Here is a 13539-nt window from a genome sequence, read left to right on the forward strand (position 1 = left end):
TCTAGACACACCAGCACAAAAGGCGATCGAGGTTACTCATCGCCCGAACAGGGACTTGAACCCTGGACCCTCAGATTAAAAGTCTGATGCTCTACCGACTGAGCTATCCGGGCTCACAAAAGAGTCCCAGGGCTTCACGCCTCAGGCAGGTACGGGATTTCATTACCATGACCTGTTAGCTACTCTTTGGTCTATGGACAGGGTAAATATTACTAGAATGCCAGAATGAGCAGGTAACTGCTTCAGCCTTCAAACAGAGTGCGTATTATCTATTTAAGTGGAGAAATCTTGCTTCTGCTTGAGACTCTCTTTACTTCAGGAAAAGCAGTCTTCATCCAAAACGTCACCAGAGAGGCAACGTTTCTAAGCTCAAGGAAATGTAGCTACGTCTACGTAACATGCCGAAGTGACTCCTGAGCTGCACGAGAAAAAGCACATTTGACAAAACGTGAGCCTGCCCGTGAAAACCCAGCTAAAATCTTTTTTGTGATTTGGTCTTTTCTACATAAAACCGTCCAACATAAATAAAGGGTGTCGTGTGAAAACGTCACCGTGATATCCTTGGTAGTGATTGCCCGACCGAGGGGCGAAATCAATGCGATGTCAAGTACCGGAATCAAACTTTGACGCTTTTAATCTTGGGACTATAAACATCAAAACAAAAAACCACACACAACAAACTTCTCTTTTGCAACAAACTCGTAAGTCTCTCAAGAGACTGGCAAAAATTGCCAAAGCTGACTGTATTTCAAGTCATCCTGGCGGGGTATTGGGTAAAGTTTTCAACCAGCAATGATCACGCCTCGGATAAACCTCATAGGCTACGATATTGCCTCTGCGAAAGAATGATGGAAAAGGTCACGACCTCTCCTGTTCACATTCCCGGACGCTGGACGACAGGGTGGTATTCAAGCTTAAAAACTGAAAGTAGACTTCAGGTGCTGCTTTGCTGCATGCTGTGCCTTTTCAGCAGGTGAGAGATCTGCACAACAAGTTTGTTCATGATCCGCTTTCTACTTAGAAAAGCAAAAGTGCAAATACACGTTTGAATTATTTAAGGAAAACAATCCGGGGGAGAGAATTGTGGGAATCCCGAAAACAAAGAGGGTGGAGCCATAGTCCTTAACCTCTCAGAAAATGGCTCAGGTCAGGATCAACTGGATTAGCGACGATCTACAACAGTTGTAAACAAAGACCTGTTCCAGCTCTTCTATGGTTTCATGCTGTAAGTGCAGTATGTGGTCAAAACCATATACTTGAGCTGCAGAAATAAAGCAGCTCGTGAGCTGGAACGTACAACAAGAGTAGTCCAAAGCCAGGGAACAGACACTCGTAGTCGGCAGGGTTTGAACCTGCGCGGGGAGACCCCAATGGATTTCAAGTCCATCGCCTTAACCACTCGGCCACGACTACAACAGGGCAACCCTCCGAACGCTCTGGGCCTGGAGTGTGCTGAAAAAAACCCGAAGGTCAGGCAACAAGCCGATCACATAAAAGGGCCGGGGCGGCAAGACCCCAACAGACTTCCCCGGGAAGGGCTGCCGTGACCCGGATTCGAACCGGGGTTGCTGCGGCCACAACGCAGAGTACTAACCACTATACGATCACGGCGTGCCACCGGGCTGCCCAAGAAACCTGCACGCGGGTCTGCCTGAGTACAATGGCCGTGAGGGGACTGCCGTCTCTATGCAGAAGTCACAATCATTTTTGAGTTCTTTTCAACGGCAAAACCCCTGTCGAAGTAGATTCGGTCGGTCCCCGAGGCAGAAAGCTGCCATGAAAGCCAAAGGGAGAAGTCTAAAGACGTAGTCGGCAGGATTCGAACTTGCGCGGGGAGACCCCAATGGATTTCTAGTCCATCGCCTTAACCACTCGGCCACGACTACATGCTGCCGGTGTTGATAAACTTTATTCTTTGGCCGTTCCCTCCGAAACGGAGCTCTAGACACACCAGCACAAAAGGCGATCGAGGTTACTCATCGCCCGAACAGGGACTTGAACCCTGGACCCTCAGATTAAAAGTCTGATGCTCTACCGACTGAGCTATCCGGGCTCACAAAAGAGTCCCAGGGCTTCACGCCTCAGGCAGGTACGGGATTTCATTACCATGACCTGTTAGCTACTCTTTGGTCTATGGACAGGGTAAATATTACTAGAATGCCAGAATGAGCAGGTAACTGCTTCAGCCTTCAAACAGAGTGCGTATTATCTATTTAAGTGGAGAAATCTTGCTTCTGCTTGAGACTCTCTTTACTTCAGGAAAAGCAGTCTTCATCCAAAACGTCACCAGAGAGGCAACGTTTCTAAGCTCAAGGAAATGTAGCTACGTCTACGTAACATGCCGAAGTGACTCCTGAGCTGCACGAGAAAAAGCACATTTGACAAAACGTGAGCCTGCCCGTGAAAACCCAGCTAAAATCTTTTTTGTGATTTGGTCTTTTCTACATAAAACCGTCCAACATAAATAAAGGGTGTCGTGTGAAAACGTCACCGTGATATCCTTGGTAGTGATTGCCCGAACGAGGGGCGAAATCAATGCGATGTCAAGTACCGGAATCAAACTTTGACGCTTTTAATCTCGGGACTATAAACATCAAAACAAAAAACCACACACAACAAACTTCTCTTTTGCAACAAACTCGTAAGTCTCTCAAGAGACTGGCAAAAATTGCCAAAGCTGACTGTATTTCAAGTCATCCTGGCGGGGTATTGGGTAAAGTTTTCAACCAGCAATGATCACGCCTCGGATAAACCTCATAGGCTACGATATTGCCTCTGCGAAAGAATGATGGAAAAGGTCACGACCTCTCCTGTTCACATTCCCGGACGCTGGACGACAGGGTGGTATTCAAGCTTAAAAACTGAAAGTAGACTTCAGGTGCTGCTTTGCTGCATGCTGTGCCTTTTCAGCAGGTGAGAGATCTGCACAACAAGTTTGTTCATGATCCGCTTTCTACTTAGAAAAGCAAAAGTGCAAATACACGTTTGAATTATTTAAGGAAAACAATCCGGGGGAGAGAATTGTGGGAATCCCGAAAACAAAGAGGGTGGAGCCATAGTCCTTAACCTCTCAGAAAATGGCTCAGGTCAGGATCAACTGGATCAGCGACGATCTACAACAGTTGTAAACAAAGACCTGTTCCAGCTCTTCTATGGTTTCATGCTGTAAGTGCAGTATGTGGTCAAAACCATATACTTGAGCTGCAGAAATAAAGCAGCTCGTGAGCTGGAACGTACAACAAGAGTAGTCCAAAGCCAGGGAACAGACACTCGTAGTCGGCAGGGTTTGAACCTGCGCGGGGAGACCCCAATGGATTTCAAGTCCATCGCCTTAACCACTCGGCCACGACTACAACAGGGCAACCCTCCGAACGCTCTGGGCCTGGAGTGTGCTGAAAAAAACCCGAAGGTCAGGCAACAAGCCGATCACAAAAAAGGGCAGGGGCGGCAAGACCCCAACAGACTTCCCCGGGAAGGGCTGCCGTGACCCGGATTCGAACCGGGGTTGCTGCGGCCACAACGCAGAGTACTAACCACTATACGATCACGGCGTGCCACCGGGCTGCCCAAGAAACCTGCACGCGGGTCTGCCTGAGTACAATGGCCGTGAGGGGACTGCCGTCTCTATGCAGAAGTCACAATCATTTTTGAGTTCTTTTCAACGGCAAAACCCCTGTCGAAGTAGATTCGGTCGGTCCCCGAGGCAGAAAGCTGCCATGAAAGCCAAAGGGAGAAGTCTAAAGACGTAGTCGGCAGGATTCGAACTTGCGCGGGGAGACCCCAATGGATTTCTAGTCCATCGCCTTAACCACTCGGCCACGACTACATGCCGCCAGTGTTGATAAACTTTATTCTTTGGCTGTCCCTCCGAAACGGAGCTCTAGACACACCAGCACAAAAGGCGATCGAGGTTACTCATCGCCCGAACAGGGACTTGAACCCTGGACCCTCAGATTAAAAGTCTGATGCTCTACCGACTGAGCTATCCGGGCTCACAAAAGAGTCCCAGGGCTTCACGCCTCAGGCAGGTACGGGATTTCATTACCATGACCTGTTAGCTACTCTTTGGTCTATGGACAGGGTAAATATTACTAGAATGCCAGAATGAGCAGGTAACTGCTTCAGCCTTCAAACAGAGTGCGTATTATCTATTTAAGTGGAGAAATCTTGCTTCTGCTTGAGACTCTCTTTACTTCAGGAAAAGCAGTCTTCATCCAAAACGTCACCAGAGAGGCAACGTTTCTAAGCTCAAGGAAATGTAGCTACGTCTACGTAACATGCCGAAGTGACTCCTGAGCTGCACGAGAAAAAGCACATTTGACAAAACGTGAGCCTGCCCGTGAAAACCCAGCTAAAATCTTTTTTGTGATTTGGTCTTTTCTACATAAAACCGTCCAACATAAATAAAGGGTGTCGTGTGAAAACGTCACCGTGATATCCTTGGTAGTGATTGCCCGACCGAGGGGCGAAATCAATGCGATGTCAAGTACCGGAATCAAACTTTGACGCTTTTAATCTCGGGACTATAAACATCAAAACAAAAAACCACACACAACAAACCTCTCTTTTGCAACAAACTCGTAAGTCTCTCAAGAGACTGGCAAAAATTGCCAAAGCTGACTGTATTTCAAGTCATCCTGGCGGGGTATTGGGTAAAGTTTTCAACCAGCAATGATCACGCCTCGGATAAACCTCATAGGCTACGATATTGCCTCTGCGAAAGAATGATGGAAAAGGTCACGACCTCTCCTGTTCACATTCCCGGACGCTGGACGACAGGGTGGTATTCAAGCTTAAAAACTGAAAGTAGACTTCAGGTGCTGCTTTGCTGCATGCTGTGCCTTTTCAGCAGGTGAGAGATCTGCACAACAAGTTTGTTCATGATCCGCTTTCTACTTAGAAAAGCAAAAGTGCAAATACACGTTTGAATTATTTAAGGAAAACAATCCGGGGGAGAGAATTGTGGGAATCCCGAAAACAAAGAGGGTGGAGCCATAGTCCTTAACCTCTCAGAAAATGGCTCAGGTCAGGATCAACTGGATTAGCGACGATCTACAACAGTTGTAAACAAAGACCTGTTCCAGCTCTTCTATGGTTTCATGCTGTAAGTGCAGTATGTGGTCAAAACCATATACTTGAGCTGCAGAAATAAAGCAGCTCGTGAGCTGGAACGTACAACAAGAGTAGTCCAAAGCCAGGGAACAGACACTCGTAGTCGGCAGGGTTTGAACCTGTGCGCGGAGACCCCAATGGATTTCAAGTCCATCGCCTTAACCACTCGGCCACGACTACAACAGGGCAACCCTACGAACGCTCTGGACCTGGAGTGTGCTGAAAAAAACCCGAAGGTCAGGCAACAAGCCGATCACAAAAAAGGGCAGGGGCGGCAAGACCCCAACAGACTTCCCCGGGAAGGGCTGCCGTGAGCCGGATTCGAACCGGGGTTGCTGCGGCCACAACGCAGAGTACTAACCACTATACGATCACGGCGTGCCACCGGGCTGCCCAAGAAACCTGCACGCGGGTCTGCCTGAGTACAATGGCCGTGAGGGGACTGCCGTCTCTATGCAGAAGTCACAATCATTTTTGAGTTCTTTTCAACGGCAAAACCCCTGTCGAAGTAGATTCGGTCGGTCCCCGAGGCAGAAAGCTGCCATGAAAGCCAAAGGGAGAAGTCTAAAGACGTAGTCGGCAGGATTCGAACTTGCGCGGGGAGACCCCAATGGATTTCTAGTCCATCGCCTTAACCACTCGGCCACGACTACATGCCGCCAGTGTTGATAAACTTTATTCTTTGGCCGTTCCCTCCGAAACGGGGCTCTAGACACACCAGCACAAAAGGCGATCGAGGTTACTCATCGCCCGAACAGGGACTTGAACCCTGGACCCTCAGATTAAAAGTCTGATGCTCTACCGACTGAGCTATCCGGGCTCACAAAAGAGTCCCAGGGCTTCACGCCTCAGGCAGGTACGGGATTTCATTACCATGACCTGTTAGCTACTCTTTGGTCTATGGACAGGGTAAATATTACTAGAATGCCAGAATGAGCAGGTAACTGCTTCAGCCTTCAAACAGAGTGCGTATTATCTATTTAAGTGGAGAAATCTTGCTTCTGCTTGAGACTCTCTTTACTTCAGGAAAAGCAGTCTTCATCCAAAACGTCACCAGAGAGGCAACGTTTCTAAGCTCAAGGAAATGTAGCTACGTCTACGTAACATGCCGAAGTGACTCCTGAGCTGCACGAGAAAAAGCACATTTGACAAAACGTGAGCCTGCCCGTGAAAACCCAGCTAAAATCTTTTTTGTGATTTGGTCTTTTCTACATAAAACCGTCCAACATAAATAAAGGGTGTCGTGTGAAAACGTCTCCGTGATATCCTTGGTAGTGATTGCCCGACCGAGGGGTGAAATCAATGCGATGTCAAGTACCGGAATCAAACTTTGACGCTTTTAATCTCGGGACTATAAACATCAAAACAAAAAACCACACACAACAAACTTCTCTTTTGCAACAAACTCGTAAGTCTCTCAAGAGACTGGCAAAAATTGCCAAAGCTGACTGTATTTCAAGTCATCCTGGCGGGGTATTGGGTAAAGTTTTCAACCAGCAATGATCACGCCTCGGATAAACCTCATAGGCTACGATGTTGTCTCTGCGAAAGAATGATGGAAAAGGTCACGACCTCTCCTGTTCACATTCCCGGACGCTGGACGACAGGGTGGTATTCAAGCTTAAAAACTGAAAGTAGACTTCAGGTGCTGCTTTGCTGCATGCTGTGCCTTTTCAGCAGGTGAGAGATCTGCACAACAAGTTTGTTCATGATCCGCTTTCTACTTAGAAAAGCAAAAGTGCAAATACACGTTTGAATTATTTAAGGAAAACAATCCGGGGGAGAGAATTGTGGGAATCCCGAAAACAAAGAGGGTGGAGCCATAGTCCTTAACCTCTCAGAAAATGGCTCAGGTCAGGATCAACTGGATTAGCGACGATCTACAACAGTTGTAAACAAAGACCTGTTCCAGCTCTTCTATGGTTTCATGCTGTAAGTGCAGTATGTGGTCAAAACCATATACTTGAGCTGCAGAAATAAAGCAGCTCGTGAGCTGGAACGTACAACAAGAGTAGTCCAAAGCCAGGGAACAGACACTCGTAGTCGGCAGAGTTTGAACCTGCGCGGGGAGACCCCAATGGATTTCAAGTCCATCGCCTTAACCACTCGGCCACGACTACAACAGGGCAACCCTCCGAACGCTCTGGACCTGGAGTGTGCTGAAAAAAACCCGAAGGTCAGGCAACAAGCCGATCACAAAAAAGGGCAGGGGCGGCAAGACCCCAACAGACTTCCCCGGGAAGGGCTGCCGTGACCCGGATTCGAACCGGGGTTGCTGCGGCCACAACGCAGAGTACTAACCACTATACGATCACGGCGTGCCACCGGGCTGCCCAAGAAACCTGCACGCGGGTCTGCCTGAGTACAATGGCCGTGAGGGGACTGCCGTCCCTATGCAGAAGTCACAATCATTTTTGAGTTCTTTTCAACGGCAAAACCCCTGTCGAAGTAGATTCGGTCGGTCCCCGAGGCAGAAAGCTGCCGTGAAAGCCAAAGGGAGAAGTCTAAAGACGTAGTCGGCAGGATTCGAACTTGCGCGGGGAGACCCCAATGGATTTCTAGTCCATCGCCTTAACCACTCGGCCACGACTACATGCCGCCAGTGTTGATAAACTTTATTCTTTGGCCGTTCCCTCCGAAACGGAGCTCTAGACACACCAGCACAAAAGGCGATCGAGGTTACTCATCGCCCGAACAGGGACTTGAACCCTGGACCCTCAGATTAAAAGTCTGATGCTCTACCGACTGAGCTATCCGGGCTCACAAAAGAGTCCCAGGGCTTCACGCCTCAGGCAGGTACGGGATTTCATTACCATGACCTGTTAGCTACTCTTTGGTCTATGGACAGGGTAAATATTACTAGAATGCCAGAATGAGCAGGTAACTGCTTCAGCCTTCAAACAGAGTGCGTATTATCTATTTAAGTGGAGAAATCTTGCTTCTGCTTGAGACTCTCTTTACTTCAGGAAAAGCAGTCTTCATCCAAAACGTCACCAGAGAGGCAACGTTTCTAAGCTCAAGGAAATGTAGCTACGTCTACGTAACATGCCGAAGTGACTCCTGAGCTGCACGAGAAAAAGCACATTTGACAAAACGTGAGCCTGCCCGTGAAAACCCAGCTAAAATCTTTTTTGTGATTTGGTCTTTTCTACATAAAACCGTCCAACATAAATAAAGGGTGTCGTGTGAAAACGTCACCGTGATATCCTTGGTAGTGATTGCCCGACCGAGGGGCGAAATCAATGCGATGTCAAGTACCGGAATCAAACTTTGACGCTTTTAATCTCGGGACTATAAACATCAAAACAAAAAACCACACACAACAAACTTCTCTTTTGCAACAAACTCGTAAGTCTCTCAAGAGACTGGCAAAAATTGCCAAAGCTGACTGTATTTCAAGTCATCCTGGCGGGGTATTGGGTAAAGTTTTCAACCAGCAATGATCACGCCTCGGATAAACCTCATAGGCTACGATATTGCCTCTGCGAAAGAATGATGGAAAAGGTCACGACCTCTCCTGTTCACATTCCCGGACGCTGGACGACAGGGTGGTATTCAAGCTTAAAAACTGAAAGTAGACTTCAGGTGCTGCTTTGCTGCATGCTGTGCCTTTTCAGCAGGTGAGAGATCTGCACAACAAGTTTGTTCATGATCCGCTTTCTACTTAGAAAAGCAAAAGTGCAAATACACGTTTGAATTATTTAAGGAAAACAATCCGGGGGAGAGAATTGTTGGAATCCCGAAAACAAAGAGGGTGGAGCCATAGTCCTTAACCTCTCAGAAAATGGCTCAGGTCAGGATCAACTGGATTAGCGACGATCTACAACAGTTGTAAACAAAGACCTGTTCCAGCTCTTCTATGGTTTCATGCTGTAAGTGCAGTATGTGGTCAAAACCATATACTTGAGCTGCAGAAATAAAGCAGCTCGTGAGCTGGACCGTACAACAAGAGTAGTCCAAAGCCAGGGAACAGACACTCGTAGTCGGCAGGGTTTGAACCTGCGCGGGGAGACCCCAATGGATTTCAAGTCCATCGCCTTAACCACTCGGCCACGACTACAACAGGGCAACCCTCCGAACGCTCTGGGCCTGGAGTGTGCTGAAAAAAACCCGAAGGTCAGGCAACAAGCCGATCACAAAAAAGGGCAGGGGCGGCAAGACCCCAACAGACTTCCCCGGGAAGGGCTGCCGTGACCCGGATTCGAACCGGGGTTGCTGCGGCCACAACGCAGAGTACTAACCACTATACGATCACGGCGTGCCACCGGGCTGCCCAAGAAACCTGCACACGGGTCTGCCTGAGTACAATGGCCGTGAGGGGACTGCCGTCTCTATGCAGAAGTCACAATCATTTTTGAGTTCTTGTCAACGGCAAAACCCCTGTCGAAGTAGATTCGGTCGGTCCCCGAGGCAGAAAGCTGCCATGAAAGCCAAAGGGAGAAGTCTAAAGACGTAGTCGGCAGGATTCGAACTTGCGCGGGGAGACCCCAATGGATTTCTAGTCCATCGCCTTAACCACTCGGCCACGACTACATGCCGCCAGTGTTGATAAACTTTATTCTTTGCCCGTTCCCTCCGAAACGGAGCTCTAGACACACCAGCACAAAAGGCGATCGAGGTTACTCATCGCCCGAACAGGGACTTGAACCCTGGACCCTCAGATTAAAAGTCTGATGCTCTACCGACTGAGCTATCCGGGCTCACAAAAGAGTCCCAGGGCTTCACGCCTCAGGCAGGTACGGGATTTCATTACCATGACCTGTTAGCTACTCTTTGGTCTATGGACAGGGTAAATATTACTAGAATGCCAGAATGAGCAGGTAACTGCTTCAGCCTTCAAACAGAGTGCGTATTATCTATTTAAGTGGAGAAATCTTGCTTCTGCTTGAGACTCTCTTTACTTCAGGAAAAGCAGTCTTCATCCAAAACGTCACCAGAGAGGCAACGTTTCTAAGCTCAAGGAAATGTAGCTACGTCTACGTAACATGCCGAAGTGACTCCTGAGCTGCACGAGAAAAAGCACATTTGACAAAACGTGAGCCTGCCCGTGAAAACCCAGCTAAAATCTTTTTTGTGATTTGGTCTTTTCTACATAAAACCGTCCAACATAAATAAAGGGTGTCGTGTGAAAACGTCACCGTGATATCCTTGGTAGTGATTGCCCGACCGAGGGGCGAAATCAATGCGATGTCAAGTACCGGAATCAAACTTTGACGCTTTTAATCTCGGGACTATAAACATCAAAACAAAAAACCACACACAACAAACTTCTCTTTTGCAACAAACTCGTAAGTCTCTCAAGAGACTGGCAAAAATTGCCAAAGCTGACTGTATTTCAAGTCATCCTGGCGGGGTATTGGGTAAAGTTTTCAACCAGCAATGATCACGCCTCGGATAAACCTCATAGGCTACGATATTGCCTCTGCGAAAGAATGATGGAAAAGGTCACGACCTCTCCTGTTCACATTCCCGGACGCTGGACGACAGGGTGGTATTCAAGCTTAAAAACTGAAAGTAGACTTCAGGTGCTGCTTTGCTGCATGCTGTGCCTTTTCAGCAGGTGAGAGATCTGCACAACAAGTTTGTTCATGATCCGCTTTCTACTTAGAAAAGCAAAAGTGAGAGAGAATTGTGGGAATCCCGAAAACAAAGAGGGTGGAGCCATAGTCCTTAACCTCTCAGAAAATGGCTCAGGTCAGGATCAACTGGATTAGCGACGATCTACAACAGTTGTAAACAAAGACCTGTTCCAGCTCTTCTATGGTTTCATGCTGTAAGTGCAGTATGTGGTCAAAACCATATACTTGAGCTGCAGAAATAAAGCAGCTCGTGAGCTGGAACGTACAACAAGAGTAGTCCAAAGCCAGTGAACAGACACTCGTAGTCGGCAGGGTTTGAACCTGCGCGGGGAGACCCCAATGGATTTCAAGTCCATCGCCTTAACCACTCGGCCACGACTACAACAGGGCAACCCTCCGAACGCTCTGGGCCTGGAGTGTGCTGAAAAAACCCGAAGGTCAGGCAACAAGCCGATCACAAAAAAGGGCAGGGGCGGCAAGACCCCAACAGACTTCCCCGGGAAGGGCTGCCGTGACCCGGATTCGAACCGGGGTTGCTGCGGCCACAACGCAGAGTACTAACCACTATACGATCACGGCGTGCCACCGGGCTGCCCAAGAAACCTGCATGCGGGTCTGCCTGAGTACAATGGCCGTGAGGGGACTGCCGTCTCTATGCAGAAGTCACAATCATTTTTGAGTTTTTTTTAAAAACGGCAAAACCCCTATCGAAGTAGATTCGGTCCCCGAGGCAGGAAGCTGCCATGAAAGCCAAAGGGAGAAGTCTAAAGACGTAGTCGGCAGGATTCGAACTTGCGCGGGGAGACCCCAATGGATTTCTAGTCCATCGCCTTAACCACTCGGCCACGACTACATGCCGCCAGTGTTGATAAACTTTATTCTTTGGCCGTTCCCTCCGAAACGGAGCTCTAGACACACCAGCACAAAAGGCGATCGAGGTTACTCATCGCCCGAACAGGGACTTGAACCCTGGACCCTCAGATTAAAAGTCTGATGCTCTACCGACTGAGCTATCCGGGCTCACAAAAGAGTCCCAGGGCTTCACGCCTCAGGCAAGTACGGGATTTCATTACCATGACCTGTTAGCTACTCTTTGGTCTATGGACAGGGTAAATATTACTAGAATGCCAGAATGAGCAGGTAACTGCTTCAGCCTTCAAACAGAGTGCGTATTATCTATTTAAGTGGAGAAATCTTGCTTCTGCTTGAGACTCTCTTTACTTCAGGAAAAGCAGTCTTCATCCAAAACGTCACCAGAGAGGCAACGTTTCTAAGCTCAAGGAAATGTAGCTACGTCTACGTAACATGCCGAAGTGACTCTTGAGCTGCACGAGAAAGAGCACATTTGACAAAACGTGAGCCTGCCAGTGAAAACCCAGCTAAAATCTTTTTTGTGATTTGGTCTTTTCTACATAAAACCGTCCAACATAAATAAAGGGTGTCGTGTGAAAACGTCACCGTGATATCCTTGGTAGTGATTGCCCGACCGAGGGGCGAAATCAATGCGATGTCAAGTACCGGAATCAAACTTTGACGCTTTTAATCTCGGGACTATAAACATCAAAACAAAAAACCACACACAACAAACTTCTCTTTTGCAACAAAGTCGTAAGTCTCTCAAGAGACTGGCAAAAATTGCCAAAGCTGACTGTATTTCAAGTCATCCTGGCGGGGTATTGGGTAAAGTTTTCAACCAGCAATGATCACGCCTCGGATAAACCTCATAGGCTACGATATTGCCTCTGCGAAAGAATGATGGAAAAGGTCACGACCTCTCCTGTTCACATTCCCGGACGCTGGACGACAGGGTGGTATTCAAGCTTAAAAACTGAAATTAGACTTCAGGTGCTGCTTTGCTGCATGTTGTGCCTTTTCAGCAGGTGAGAGATCTGCACAACAAGTTTGTTCATGATCCGCTTTCTACTTAGAAAAGCAAAAGTGCAAATACACGTTTGAATTATTTAAGGAAAACAATCCGGGGGAGAGAATGGTGGGAATCCCGAAAACAAAGAGGGTGGAGCCATAGTCCTTAACCTCTCGGAAAATGGCTCAGGTCAGGATCAACTGGATTAGCGACGATCTACAACAGTTGAAAACAAAGACCTGTTCCAGCTCTTCTATGGTTTCATGCTGTAAGTGCAGTATGTGGTCAAAACCATATACTTGAGCTGCAGAAATAAAGCAGCTCGTGAGCTGGAACGTACAACAAGAGCAGTCCAAAGCCAGGGAACAGACACTCGTAGTCGGCAGGGTTTGAACCTGCGCGGGGAGACCCCAATGGATTTCAAGTCCATCGCCTTAACCACTCGGCCACGACTACAACAGGGCAACCCCGTGCACGCTCTGGGCCTGGACTGTGCTGAAAAAACCCGAAGGTCAGGCAACAAGCCGATCACAAAAAAGGGCAGGGGCGGCAAGACCCCAGCAGACTTCCCCGGGAAGGGCTGCCGTGACCCGGATTCGAACCGGGGTTGCTGCGGCCACAACGCAGAGTACTAACCACTATACGATCACGGCGTGCCACCGGGCTGCCCAAGAAACCTGCATGCGGGTCTGCCTGAGTACAATGGCCGTGAGGGGACTGCCGTCTCTATGCAGAAGTCACAATCATTTTTGAGTTTTTTTTAAAAACGGCAAAACCCCTGTCGAAGTAGATTCGGTCCCCGAGGCAGGAAGCTGCCATGAAAGCCAAAGGGAGAAGTCTAAAGACGTAGTCGGCAGGATTCGAACTTGCGCGGGGAGACCCCAATGGATTTCTAGTCCATCGCCTTAACCACTCGGCCACGACTACATGCCGCCACTGTTGGTAAACTTTATTCTTTGGCCGTTCCCTCCGAAACGGAGCTCT

General features: G+C 48.4%; 34 non-coding genes across 34 annotated transcripts; all 34 read right to left on the reverse strand.

The window, feature by feature from the left end:
• Positions 1-40: 40 nt before the first annotated feature.
• On the reverse strand, positions 41-113 carry trnak-uuu (transfer RNA lysine (anticodon UUU)). The gene has a single exon. It is a non-coding gene; the product is annotated as a tRNA-Lys (tRNA).
• Positions 114-706: 593 nt separating this feature from the next.
• On the reverse strand, positions 707-847 carry LOC141364470 (U4 spliceosomal RNA). Its single transcript, XR_012370180.1, has one exon. It is a non-coding gene; the product is annotated as a U4 spliceosomal RNA (small nuclear RNA).
• Positions 848-1331: 484 nt separating this feature from the next.
• Positions 1332-1413, reverse strand: trnas-uga (transfer RNA serine (anticodon UGA)). The gene has a single exon. It is a non-coding gene; the product is annotated as a tRNA-Ser (tRNA).
• A 126-nt stretch (positions 1414-1539) lies between these two features.
• trnah-gug (transfer RNA histidin (anticodon GUG)) lies at positions 1540-1611 on the reverse strand. Its single transcript has one exon. It is a non-coding gene; the product is annotated as a tRNA-His (tRNA).
• Positions 1612-1804: 193 nt separating this feature from the next.
• On the reverse strand, positions 1805-1886 carry trnas-aga (transfer RNA serine (anticodon AGA)). Its single transcript has one exon. It is a non-coding gene; the product is annotated as a tRNA-Ser (tRNA).
• A 94-nt stretch (positions 1887-1980) lies between these two features.
• Positions 1981-2053, reverse strand: trnak-uuu (transfer RNA lysine (anticodon UUU)). The gene has a single exon. It is a non-coding gene; the product is annotated as a tRNA-Lys (tRNA).
• A 593-nt stretch (positions 2054-2646) lies between these two features.
• Positions 2647-2787, reverse strand: LOC141364471 (U4 spliceosomal RNA). Its single transcript, XR_012370181.1, has one exon. It is a non-coding gene; the product is annotated as a U4 spliceosomal RNA (small nuclear RNA).
• Positions 2788-3271: 484 nt separating this feature from the next.
• On the reverse strand, positions 3272-3353 carry trnas-uga (transfer RNA serine (anticodon UGA)). Its single transcript has one exon. It is a non-coding gene; the product is annotated as a tRNA-Ser (tRNA).
• Positions 3354-3479: 126 nt separating this feature from the next.
• Positions 3480-3551, reverse strand: trnah-gug (transfer RNA histidin (anticodon GUG)). Its single transcript has one exon. It is a non-coding gene; the product is annotated as a tRNA-His (tRNA).
• A 193-nt stretch (positions 3552-3744) lies between these two features.
• trnas-aga (transfer RNA serine (anticodon AGA)) lies at positions 3745-3826 on the reverse strand. The gene has a single exon. It is a non-coding gene; the product is annotated as a tRNA-Ser (tRNA).
• Positions 3827-3919: 93 nt separating this feature from the next.
• Positions 3920-3992, reverse strand: trnak-uuu (transfer RNA lysine (anticodon UUU)). The gene has a single exon. It is a non-coding gene; the product is annotated as a tRNA-Lys (tRNA).
• A 593-nt stretch (positions 3993-4585) lies between these two features.
• Positions 4586-4726, reverse strand: LOC141364472 (U4 spliceosomal RNA). The gene has a single exon (XR_012370182.1). It is a non-coding gene; the product is annotated as a U4 spliceosomal RNA (small nuclear RNA).
• A 484-nt stretch (positions 4727-5210) lies between these two features.
• On the reverse strand, positions 5211-5292 carry trnas-uga (transfer RNA serine (anticodon UGA)). The gene has a single exon. It is a non-coding gene; the product is annotated as a tRNA-Ser (tRNA).
• A 391-nt stretch (positions 5293-5683) lies between these two features.
• On the reverse strand, positions 5684-5765 carry trnas-aga (transfer RNA serine (anticodon AGA)). Its single transcript has one exon. It is a non-coding gene; the product is annotated as a tRNA-Ser (tRNA).
• A 94-nt stretch (positions 5766-5859) lies between these two features.
• trnak-uuu (transfer RNA lysine (anticodon UUU)) lies at positions 5860-5932 on the reverse strand. Its single transcript has one exon. It is a non-coding gene; the product is annotated as a tRNA-Lys (tRNA).
• A 593-nt stretch (positions 5933-6525) lies between these two features.
• LOC141364578 (U4 spliceosomal RNA) lies at positions 6526-6666 on the reverse strand. The gene has a single exon (XR_012370289.1). It is a non-coding gene; the product is annotated as a U4 spliceosomal RNA (small nuclear RNA).
• A 484-nt stretch (positions 6667-7150) lies between these two features.
• On the reverse strand, positions 7151-7232 carry trnas-uga (transfer RNA serine (anticodon UGA)). The gene has a single exon. It is a non-coding gene; the product is annotated as a tRNA-Ser (tRNA).
• Positions 7233-7358: 126 nt separating this feature from the next.
• On the reverse strand, positions 7359-7430 carry trnah-gug (transfer RNA histidin (anticodon GUG)). Its single transcript has one exon. It is a non-coding gene; the product is annotated as a tRNA-His (tRNA).
• Positions 7431-7623: 193 nt separating this feature from the next.
• On the reverse strand, positions 7624-7705 carry trnas-aga (transfer RNA serine (anticodon AGA)). Its single transcript has one exon. It is a non-coding gene; the product is annotated as a tRNA-Ser (tRNA).
• A 94-nt stretch (positions 7706-7799) lies between these two features.
• trnak-uuu (transfer RNA lysine (anticodon UUU)) lies at positions 7800-7872 on the reverse strand. Its single transcript has one exon. It is a non-coding gene; the product is annotated as a tRNA-Lys (tRNA).
• A 593-nt stretch (positions 7873-8465) lies between these two features.
• Positions 8466-8606, reverse strand: LOC141364473 (U4 spliceosomal RNA). The gene has a single exon (XR_012370183.1). It is a non-coding gene; the product is annotated as a U4 spliceosomal RNA (small nuclear RNA).
• Positions 8607-9090: 484 nt separating this feature from the next.
• On the reverse strand, positions 9091-9172 carry trnas-uga (transfer RNA serine (anticodon UGA)). The gene has a single exon. It is a non-coding gene; the product is annotated as a tRNA-Ser (tRNA).
• Positions 9173-9298: 126 nt separating this feature from the next.
• On the reverse strand, positions 9299-9370 carry trnah-gug (transfer RNA histidin (anticodon GUG)). The gene has a single exon. It is a non-coding gene; the product is annotated as a tRNA-His (tRNA).
• Positions 9371-9563: 193 nt separating this feature from the next.
• On the reverse strand, positions 9564-9645 carry trnas-aga (transfer RNA serine (anticodon AGA)). Its single transcript has one exon. It is a non-coding gene; the product is annotated as a tRNA-Ser (tRNA).
• A 94-nt stretch (positions 9646-9739) lies between these two features.
• Positions 9740-9812, reverse strand: trnak-uuu (transfer RNA lysine (anticodon UUU)). Its single transcript has one exon. It is a non-coding gene; the product is annotated as a tRNA-Lys (tRNA).
• A 593-nt stretch (positions 9813-10405) lies between these two features.
• Positions 10406-10546, reverse strand: LOC141364474 (U4 spliceosomal RNA). Its single transcript, XR_012370184.1, has one exon. It is a non-coding gene; the product is annotated as a U4 spliceosomal RNA (small nuclear RNA).
• A 445-nt stretch (positions 10547-10991) lies between these two features.
• trnas-uga (transfer RNA serine (anticodon UGA)) lies at positions 10992-11073 on the reverse strand. Its single transcript has one exon. It is a non-coding gene; the product is annotated as a tRNA-Ser (tRNA).
• Positions 11074-11198: 125 nt separating this feature from the next.
• Positions 11199-11270, reverse strand: trnah-gug (transfer RNA histidin (anticodon GUG)). Its single transcript has one exon. It is a non-coding gene; the product is annotated as a tRNA-His (tRNA).
• Positions 11271-11462: 192 nt separating this feature from the next.
• trnas-aga (transfer RNA serine (anticodon AGA)) lies at positions 11463-11544 on the reverse strand. Its single transcript has one exon. It is a non-coding gene; the product is annotated as a tRNA-Ser (tRNA).
• A 94-nt stretch (positions 11545-11638) lies between these two features.
• On the reverse strand, positions 11639-11711 carry trnak-uuu (transfer RNA lysine (anticodon UUU)). Its single transcript has one exon. It is a non-coding gene; the product is annotated as a tRNA-Lys (tRNA).
• A 593-nt stretch (positions 11712-12304) lies between these two features.
• Positions 12305-12445, reverse strand: LOC141364475 (U4 spliceosomal RNA). The gene has a single exon (XR_012370185.1). It is a non-coding gene; the product is annotated as a U4 spliceosomal RNA (small nuclear RNA).
• A 484-nt stretch (positions 12446-12929) lies between these two features.
• On the reverse strand, positions 12930-13011 carry trnas-uga (transfer RNA serine (anticodon UGA)). Its single transcript has one exon. It is a non-coding gene; the product is annotated as a tRNA-Ser (tRNA).
• A 125-nt stretch (positions 13012-13136) lies between these two features.
• Positions 13137-13208, reverse strand: trnah-gug (transfer RNA histidin (anticodon GUG)). Its single transcript has one exon. It is a non-coding gene; the product is annotated as a tRNA-His (tRNA).
• A 192-nt stretch (positions 13209-13400) lies between these two features.
• On the reverse strand, positions 13401-13482 carry trnas-aga (transfer RNA serine (anticodon AGA)). Its single transcript has one exon. It is a non-coding gene; the product is annotated as a tRNA-Ser (tRNA).
• Between the last annotated feature and the right edge of the window lie 57 nt (positions 13483-13539).

This window comes from Misgurnus anguillicaudatus, chromosome 6 (genome assembly GCF_027580225.2).
Source record: "Misgurnus anguillicaudatus chromosome 6, ASM2758022v2, whole genome shotgun sequence".
Taxonomy (NCBI): domain Eukaryota; kingdom Metazoa; phylum Chordata; class Actinopteri; order Cypriniformes; family Cobitidae; genus Misgurnus; species Misgurnus anguillicaudatus.